The sequence below is a fragment of the Empidonax traillii genome, unplaced genomic scaffold (genome assembly GCF_003031625.1).
Source record: "Empidonax traillii isolate 1590-97213 ecotype Southwest subspecies unplaced genomic scaffold, ASM303162v1 scaffold119:size1479319, whole genome shotgun sequence".
In the NCBI taxonomy this organism is placed as follows: Eukaryota; Metazoa; Chordata; class Aves; order Passeriformes; family Tyrannidae; genus Empidonax; species Empidonax traillii.
The window spans coordinates 978130-988129 of record NW_020955312.1 but is presented as its reverse complement, the minus strand read 5'-3'; the positions used below and the strand labels follow the sequence as shown (position 1 = coordinate 988129).

Sequence of the window (10000 nt, the reverse complement as noted above, 5' to 3'; positions counted from 1 at the left end):
ATTTGTCTGGAAAGAGAATTTTTGATACTTGTTTATCTTTCAAAAGCAGAAGGAGTTTTCTGAGGCAAGGATGTTATTTGCCTATTTGCCTATACTTTGTGAGTGTATGGCTTTTAAACTTTCCTACTCACTCCTACTTCCTTTCCTAAAAGGTAGATGTTTTCCTCAAATGTTACTGGAAAATAATGGGACAGGAGTCATATGGGGATTTTTATGTGATACCATGCTAAATAATGCTATACATTGTGTTCTTCATAAGTTCCAGACGTAGTCATTCTCCAAGTGCATAGATTTTCAAAGACAATATGTTTTGTGGACTTCAAATAATAGTCCTTTCTCTGAAGTTCATATAGAATGAACTGAAATGATCCCACTGAATTGCAGGGCAAAACCAGTGGATGTATTTTCAAGAGTTAAATTGAAGTATGAGATAATAGAAGAAAGAGATTGAAGAAAAGTTGAGCATACCATCTTCTTTAGGTAGCATAGACAGCTCTAGAATAAGCTTGTGGATTTTAAATGTTTGTGAGGAATAAGCCATTAGACAGTTCCTTAGCTGTACTGAAAAAAGTGAACAAATAGGTTACAATTTTGTTATTAAATTTTTGCCATATCATTTTTATATGATATGAATATAAAACCCCCATCTTTTCCTTTTACATTTGCACAACAATGGCATATAGTATAAAGTATATTCTCTGAGATGTTCAATGCCAGTATCTTCTGGTATCAGTTGTTAGGTGGTTAAATATCAGAATTCTATTATTATCAGAAATCTGTTACACTATTACAGTAATGTATTGTACTAAGACATCCTGTCTTACTTCTCTGAGGGAGGTGATATGAGATTTTGACCAGTCATAATTAAAAACAAACTTTGGAAGAATTGCACTGTAGTAATGAACAATCCAATATTTTGGTGATCAGCCTTTTGGTGATCAGTCAAGGGAGAACAGGAGAAACTAATGCCCAAAAGGAGCAACCAGATGGGTCAGCATCTTGGTAAAGGTTGGTGAGTTTGTATGAGTGTCTGTCCTCATTTTTGTTGCAGTACTACAGAACATGGCAGTAGAATCTTTTCTCCCCTGGCATGCTGAAAACTAGTTCTTCCTAAGTCAGCAAAGTCTAGCTTCTGCTGAAATAGTCATATGTGACAGTTTCCTGATAAGGAGTGAAGGGTTAAGCTTCAGACTTTTATGATTCAGCTATCACAGATGATGTTCTTTCCAAGTAGCTTCTTGGAAGTAGCTGTCCTACACTTTTTCTTGCTTCCTTACTTTCACTTTAGTCACAGAGTCAGTATTTCTAGATACTTTTCCATACTTCATATATGAAAACTGGGAATGATTTCCACTTTGATATCTAGGGAATTCTTTGCTATTACAGAAAGAAAACTAATCTCTTAGGATGGTGTGCAAAATCATTCATATTAATTGCTGCTGTGGACATGGCCTTCTCTGCCTGAATACCTAAACTGAGTATGAAATATTTCAAGGTGTCTTGTCGAACAGCTGAAATACAGCCTTTTGTTCTCACTGGAATGTACCCTTCAGAGCTGAAGCTGTATCAGTGGTGTTGTCTAAAAATGCTTCCATTCTTTATGTCTCCTGAAGCTTTATCTATATTCTTATCAACCACTGCAGTAATACGAAGGAAGACTCAGAGCTAATGCAGCATGTGATAGAGTGATTCTATTTGCTTCAAGAACTCAGCAACTGCTCCTGTGATGATTGTGGATATGGGAACTTACTGCTTGGAGCATTCACGTTACAAATACGTACATCACTCAAAGGTAGAGAAAGGTATCGCTTTCTGATCACTGAAGTTCTTCAGTATTGTAATCCACATATAAATTATTCTTATCCTTGTATCCCTCCTTTCCTATCCTTGAAAAATCTCCTTTTTTTTTTTTTTTTTTTTCCTGGGATTGTGTAGTAGAGTACAGAATGACATTGTGTGTAGCTCCTTTTGCCCATTTGTGTGCTGACCATGTTCTCGTGACACTAAAAGAGATCTCTTCAGTTGTGACAGCACATCCACACACAAAGGTAAAAGTACATTCAGGAGGTATTTCTCAAAGACCTTTCTGATAGTTGCCTTTTTTTGGTCCTTGGTTTGATTCTGATATTGTTTGTTGAACATGCTGGTTTGTGCATTTACTTTAACATTCCTAAAACTCAGTTTTGGCTAATGTCGAACATAGGAATGTAGTTTCTTTCTCAGTGACCGTGTCTGTGACTTCAGTTGTGCTAACTACATTGAAACTACAAGAATGAGCAGATTATACTGGGTTCCTGTTTGTACGTAGAACAAGTACAATTGCTGTACAATTACTGTAGAAAATGACACTTCTGAAATGAATGAGCAGTACTAAAAACCAAAACAGCTGCAGAAATTCAGGGACTTTGTTGTCAGAAAAAACAGCTGGCTTTACAATTACTGTTATGTCATTATTGGATCTAAATATATCCAATGACAATTATTTTCAACAGGCTATTTAATATATGAATACTTTCTATAATAAGAATATACTTAAAATATGATATACGTTATCTGTAGAAACAATAATTAAATCTATTTCTTCTTTAAATAATTTCTGAATTGGTATTTGATGCAATAAGTAAAAAATATTGAAGAAAATTGTAGAACAATTGTGTGTCTGTATGCATGTTATAGTTACTTGTTTAGAAGATAAATTAAATACCCATGTACCCTGTTTTACACATCTCCTAAGCTGGTAGGATTCTGTAAAATTCTAATGAGGAAAAAATAGCTACTCAGTTTAAAATATTTGCTATAGTTGTCCTTTTTTGTTTATAAGAGTTACTGTAAAATGGTATTCTGATTTGAAAAGTTCCAGAAAATATACTTTTGCCATTATGTGGGAAAGTATTTTTCTTTTCTGAGCATTATCAGTTTTTTAGAATGAGTGTTTAATAAAGAAGCCTCGCTATTAATTCTTTAACAATCCCATTTAAGTAGTTTGCATGAAATGTTGCAATTTACACAGACTATTATTATATTTTCATTTTATACAGTTACTGCACCAGATTTTATGAGTGTGTTTGTAATTTGAAGTTTGGCTTCTTTGAGGCTTAATCTGAAGGGTGACATATGCTGTACAGCAAACATACGGCAGAAGTTGTTATAACCTTCTGTCCCTTAGTGTTTTTTCTCTGATATTGGTATTTCTTGTTCTGTTTTGTTTTTTTTTTTTTCTCCAGTAAGTGTTGTCTTCACATGCAGTGGCCAATGACAAAATTGTTTTGGAAGATTACTTCTCATGAAACTTGACCATGTTCTGCCTTTGATTTGATGTTAACAAGTAGCAAAATCCTTGATACCTTTTGTTTAACATTGCAGCGTCTATGCAGATACTTTAAGGACATCAATACCCTTTTTTATATTCTCGTTTTGCTTCTAGAAATTAAACTCTCCACACTGGCTTCAGAATACTTACACTGAAGACAGGCAGGTCTCCAGCATTGAGCAACTCCACTCAAAATCTATTGGATTCTTCCTCCTTGGATTTCAAACCATCTCGTATCTTGTTTCTTGGCACTCTGTACATCTTGCTGTCTTTATGTAATTGATTTCAGTGTACTGCATCTTTTCTGCTCTTCATATGCCAGGGCCTTCATAATATTTGTGTTGTAGGTTTTAGACAACAAAGGTTTGCATAAAAAGACAAATCTCAGATTTCACCCTAAAGAAGACAACTGAAAGGAGAACTCTTAGTCTCTGTTTTTTTTGAATATCTGCCAAGGACTCTCTGGTGGGTAGGGAAATAAGAATAAGATAATCTTTCAGGTGTCCTGTTAGCAAGATTCTACTATGGTAGAGAGAATGTGAGGTGCAAACATAAAAATTGTACAGACAACCACAACATTTCATTGACAGAGAGCTGAACTATGTTCTTACTGGTGTATTTGACCTGGAATGCAGAACTTATTCTAATTAAAGTTCTGGTATTCTATTAGAATATAGTCATAATACAGTCTGTGTTTAAAATTCAACTTCCATAATATTTAAGGATACAGGATGCTTCTGAGGTTTTTATTGAGAAAGGTGATGGAGTTGACAGAAAAAGTAATTACTTTTGAAACAGTCATTAATAAAAATTTTGTTCACTTTTGTCATTATATGTTTAGTTTGGATTAGTGAAGGTTTTCAAAACTGTCTTTTTTCAAAAATTTAAACTGCTTATTCTAATTGGAGCAGAGAGCAGTGGAGGTGTATTCTTTTATTTAAAAAATCTGGAAAGATTAAGGTGAGGAGAACAGATTTTTTTCTGCTCCATCTTGAAATGAAAGAGGGGTTTTCTTCATTGAAAGAGATAAAATAAATATTTTAAGGTAGTTTATGTACTATAAATATTACAGTAAGTGTTTTAAAGGGAAAATTAAGTTTAATCTTCTTCATTACCTTAGAAAAAGAAATAAAAGTAAATAGGTCAACAGTTCTCCAACATCAGTTACTTTTACTGTGAAAGTCTGTATGGACATGACTACAAAAAATGCAGTGGTCAAGAAAATTTCAGCCAAGAAGTCCACTGGGTGTCAGTCAGGTGTAATATCACTATGCAGAGTTCAGGGAAGCCAAATGGCTTGTCCATAGATCAAAGCACACAACTGACGTTAGCCAAAATGTTCAGCTACAACATTTAATTTAGAACATTATTTTAGAACAAAGTATCAATGCTGATTTCCATCAGGGGATTAGTTAGTAGTAATAATTTTTCAAAGAATTATGAATATTTCTGGGTACCAAGTCTTAAAGCTGATCCCTCTAACTGTGTGGAAATTAAAATAGATGAATTTCAAAACCAGCATTAAATGCTAATATTTTTATGGTTGATTACAGTGTTTGTAAAAATAAAAAATATTATTCTGTAAAATAAAAGAAGTCCATTTTATTTTTTATGTTTCAAGTAATGAAGGAACAAAATATTTCCTAATTTCCAATTAATTAAATAAAAATTCATAACAACTTCCTTTCTTTGCACCTTCATCATTTCAGAGGCAATGTGGTTGTATGAAAGATCTGTATAGGTGACAGATATTGTGTTGAATATTGCTGTTTAGTTTTTTGATACCTTTCTCACTTTAATTTTTACAGCTGTACAATTGAAAGAACATTTGGTTTTGCATCAGCATCAGAATAAGGTTTATTATTTATTTGCTTCATCTACTCTGCATAGTGCCATTATTGCAGAAATACTAGTCTTTGTAACGACAAAAAGAAAGTGTGTATCTAATGACCTTACTGTGAGTAATTAGCCCTTTCCTCTAGTGATGCAGATTTGTCCATTCCTAAATATATAAGAAAATTGAGAGCCTTTATAAATCTATAACAGATCCTAGTAACATAAATAAATGGACATTCCCATCTATTTTCATCTTTTCCAAAATAGCATTGCAAGTGAAGTTCTCTCTCATAACATGCTCTAAAAATATTGGCAGGTATATCTAATCAAACTGTGATGATATAGAAGGAAAATTAATGATGCAATAATAGGCAAATAAGTTTGTGTTTAACAGTCTAAAACTATGTTATGCAGAAAATAATGAAATCATAAACTCTTTCCTTTTTTTCTCTTCAGACAAAGCATATAAACTTAAGTATAGAGAATAATGTAGGATTGAAAAAGTTCTTATTTTTATGTAATTTCAAAATCTTTTTTGTATTTATATCAGTTTTAACCTGAGTTTTAATACTCAGTGAACATGAAATTTCATTTATTTATATTTATAGACTGACTTTAGTCCAAGCAAATACATTTATTTTTTGTGAAATAAAAACTTTCTGCATGGAAAAATCAGAAACACTGAGCCTAAATTCAATGTTAATGTTTTAGATTACATAACACACTTTGAAGGAATATTTTTATATTTCTTGTTTCCACACTATTCTCAATAAATGTAACTGTTGGTTTTAAAGCTAATGTATTAAAAAAAAAAGAAAAAGGTAGTCATCTGTTGTGATATAGAGACATTTTGCTATCAAATATATAATTCTGAAGAATCTGCTCTTTACTTTTTCTGATCTTTGAATGATTGATGTTTTCTTCCATTAGCATTCAGAACCAATGGATTGCATTGGATCCTCCTCAATCTTCTTCCCTGACTTACTGGCACTTTATATCATAACAACTGTTTATAATTAACTTGTAATAAAATCTCTTAAAGTTACACTTTTCCATAGTGCACTCTTCCATACTTAGCATCAGAGTCAAGATGCGTTTCCTCTTCCTTTTTGTTTTATGGTCTGTTGTTCATGTTTTCTGCAACAGCAGTAAAATTTACTCAATTCCTTTTTGTCTTTGAACTTTAACTTGTGTTCTGCTTACTTTAATACCTTTTTATTTTTCACTTCTGTGTAGTCACTAATTCACCTGCGTGCATTCTGAAGCTTTAATCCTGACACCACTGGTGGAGTCAGTGACCCCTACCACCTGAAGGCGTCGTGCTTGTACTTCCAGTTCAGTGCTTTGATACCAATCTGTTTCCATGATATCACAAAAGAAAAGAACTGTGACTTACTTAAGTGACGTATCCAGGTTGCTGCCAGCAAATCCGTACTGAGCCCTAACACAATCACGGCATCAGATACCATGAAGACCTATCTGTTCATCAGTCCATTTTCTTTATCTGCTTATATGATGCCAATTCTTTAGTGTGCTTTCCAACACAATTTTACTTTATTATTATTATTATTATTTTCAGGAGTTATTGAAGGGAATTATCAAAACCTTGATATTCATCTCATATTGGTTCAAGGCTTAGGAACTTTCCAGTCGCCTGCATTTCTTTTGAACTCAATTATACAAAAAGTATGTGTGCTTAATGGTAGATGCAGTGCCATATTCTGACCTTGCAAAATGAAAATAGAAAATATCCAGTTGTTTTCTGAATATCTTGACTACTGTTTTGCTCCCACTGAACATCTGTGATCATGACAGATCACAAAATTTAAGTTGAGGCAAAATTCCAGTCATAGACAAAGCTCTCCCCCATCTTTGATTCTTTCAATAAGAAAAACTTATTTGTCTCCTATCCATGACTTGGATACAAAATTACTTAATTGTTAAGCAGCACTATAAAGGTACATTTCTATTCAGCAGGGTAGGAACACATTTCAAAATTTTAATAGACACAAAACAGACACTCAAATCTTATGTTCTGAAAGACAGTTTGTCCTTCCAGTTCAAAGCTTCTTTAAATGTAGTTACCGACAGACCTGATGGTGAAGTATGTGCAAAAATCTCTAGAGTTTCATTGAAACTTTCAGAAAAAGAATTCTAGAACAGACACTTCTTGACTTTCAAAGAGGTTGGACTCCACAAAGGAAAAGATTCCCCACTGTAATCAGTGTTTCTTGATTGCAAATAAAGATAGGACCAAAAATGAGTAATCAGTTGTGAGATCTGTTCAAATCTTTCTTTGACAGTAATAAATTTAATACACTGCTATTTAGCCAGAGCCATTTATGGTTCTTTTATAGGTGTTTTGATCACAGGTTGAGTCCTGAAAATTCTATCAGTCATAGCAAGCAGATCATCAGATTGCACATGAGTTTCTGATTCTCGTTTTTACAATTTGGAGGTAGACACCTTCATCAGGAAGATCCCAACTAGATGCTAATTTTTTTCTTACACATCTGAAAAACCAGTGTCACCACATAACCTGTAAAACAGACTGTTTCCTGCCTTGCAACTGGTCTCTGCCTTACCAGTTCAGACCTCTAGACTGGTAAACCCTTTGATTTCTCCAAGATTATTGTCTTTACTTCATTTCCAGGACTCTAGAGAAGGTTCAAGTGGGATAAAATGAAATATTTCTAGTACTTCAAAATTTTGCCTTTTTTTTTTTTTTTCCACATCTTCTGCACCAATGTAATCATGGCTAAAGGGTACATCAAAGTAAAATAATCTTAGAACATTCAGATCTTATACTATAGCCACAGATTCTTTTTATTGTCAATAAAACTTAGTTCATGTACCAAAAACTAATTTGGAGAAGACAAGAAAATTTCATACACAGGAAAGGCTGTCCATGAAGAAAAATATTTTCCAGCTTTGGCTCAAATGAAGAATTGTATACTATTGTATAACATTACATACCATTTATTTTGGAACACTTGGAATGTCAAAGCAGACAGATATGTGCTTATATTTGCCTATATTATTTTAGTAGCATTTTGTTCACTATTATTTTATCAGCGTTTATTATTTTTATAACTCAACATCTAAGTAATCTTTTCCCAAACATTTAGTGCATATCTGGATTTATTCCCCATATTAATTCTCCGTTTGAGTCCTTATAAGAATTAAACTTGGTTTTCTTTCCAAACTGTTGGAATTGTCATTTGAAGTGCTGTGTCATCAGTGAAAGGCTACTTGTAGTTACTATTACCTTAGTTTGCAGATAGGAAAAATGCAATTTGTCAGAAAACATTTAACATCATATTCTATTGAAAAAATAATTATTTTTTTTGAATGGTCTCTAGCAAATTATTAAAAAATATGATCTCTCACTTCTCTCTGTTCAGTCTGTGTTTATAATTAAACATGCATTTTCTAAAATTCTGCCCAAACATAATAAAAAAAGTTCATGTCATAGATGTAAAAAGATATTGTCTTTCAGATGAAGAGTTAGTTTCAGCAACTCTGGACTATGTGGATTTTCTTTCCTTTGGCTGAGGATACAGGGAAAGACCTGTTTCAGCTCAGAGACCATCAAAATCCTTATTAGATCAGCATGTAATATCAACAACATAAATCCTCTGACTCGTGTTAGAGCTTGTTCAAGCAGGGCTCAGCTGTTTGCACTGTGTACCTTAAAAGGGTTGCAGTTGTAGAGATTTACTGAGCAGCTACATGATCCTTGGTGCATAAATTACCAAATATCAAATGCTGGTTGCAGGATCAACAGAGGATCAGAAGTAAGGAGAGTGAATCACTGATTATATCAGCTCAAATTCTGTTGTATCTTCTGTGACTTGTAGAGCCCAAACTATTTTCTGGTAAGCGTTGGTTGCATCAATCAACCCTCAGACAGGGAAAAAACCCCAACACCTCATGCTTGCTTTACAAGAACTTTCTTTGCCAAAGTTGGAAGAGTTGCCATCTCTATTACAATGATCTCATGGCACTTGCTATCACCATGTTTCTTATGCCCTGATAAGGAACACATTTGATGTGTAACAGGCACTACTAGAAAAACTTTGCTAAGCTACTCCAGGGAAGGTCTGAGGAGTTTGAGGGGCAGACGTACATTAACACAGTAAATTTAAGGTAAGTTATTTCTTATTTTGGTGTTCATGTTATGAACAGAATAGTTTATGTCTAAAAAAGAAACCATCATTCTTACCTGGCTAAACCAATTTCATTCCTCACAACATCAAGTTTAAGTAGTATAGCCAATTAATATAGATCCTTTAATAATTAGTTTATTGTGCTGATGCACCTGATTGTCAAAATCAATTGTTCTTATTTTTCAAATAAAACACTGCTGTCAGAGAGACAATTTGAAATGATAATTGACCCTGTAAACCACAGGGATTTATATCATGTTTATGGGTATATCATTATGTGGACAAAATCATTGATCTTAAGATTTGCCTCTACAATTTTTTACATAGAACCATAAAAAAATTCTTGGATCACTTGCAACACAAAGTGATTGGATTTTCTCCTAGAAATTGTATGTCCCTTTTAAATCTCTGTAAGTTTTTGATATTCACATGAATTTTTACACCTTAACTACACATAGTGTAAAGAAATATCCTCTTTTATTTATTTTCAACATGGCCTTTGCTAGTCTTACTTCATTTCTCTACACTGTAACTGAAGTTTCATTTCAGAGAAGACCAATCAAGTAATTCCCCTGAATTACAGGGTGTTTTCCACTGAAATAAAAAAAAAAAAAAAAAAAAAAAAAAAAAAAAAAAAAAAAAAAAAAAAAAAAAAAAATAAAAAAAAAAAAAAAAAAAAAAAAAA

The 10000-nt window shown here is 33.0% G+C and overlaps 1 protein-coding gene across 1 annotated transcript in view; it reads left to right on the top strand.

Annotated features, from left to right (window-relative positions):
- CCDC178 (coiled-coil domain containing 178) overlaps positions 1 to 10000 on the top strand; it is a 182995-nt gene that overhangs the window by 112413 nt on the left and 60582 nt on the right.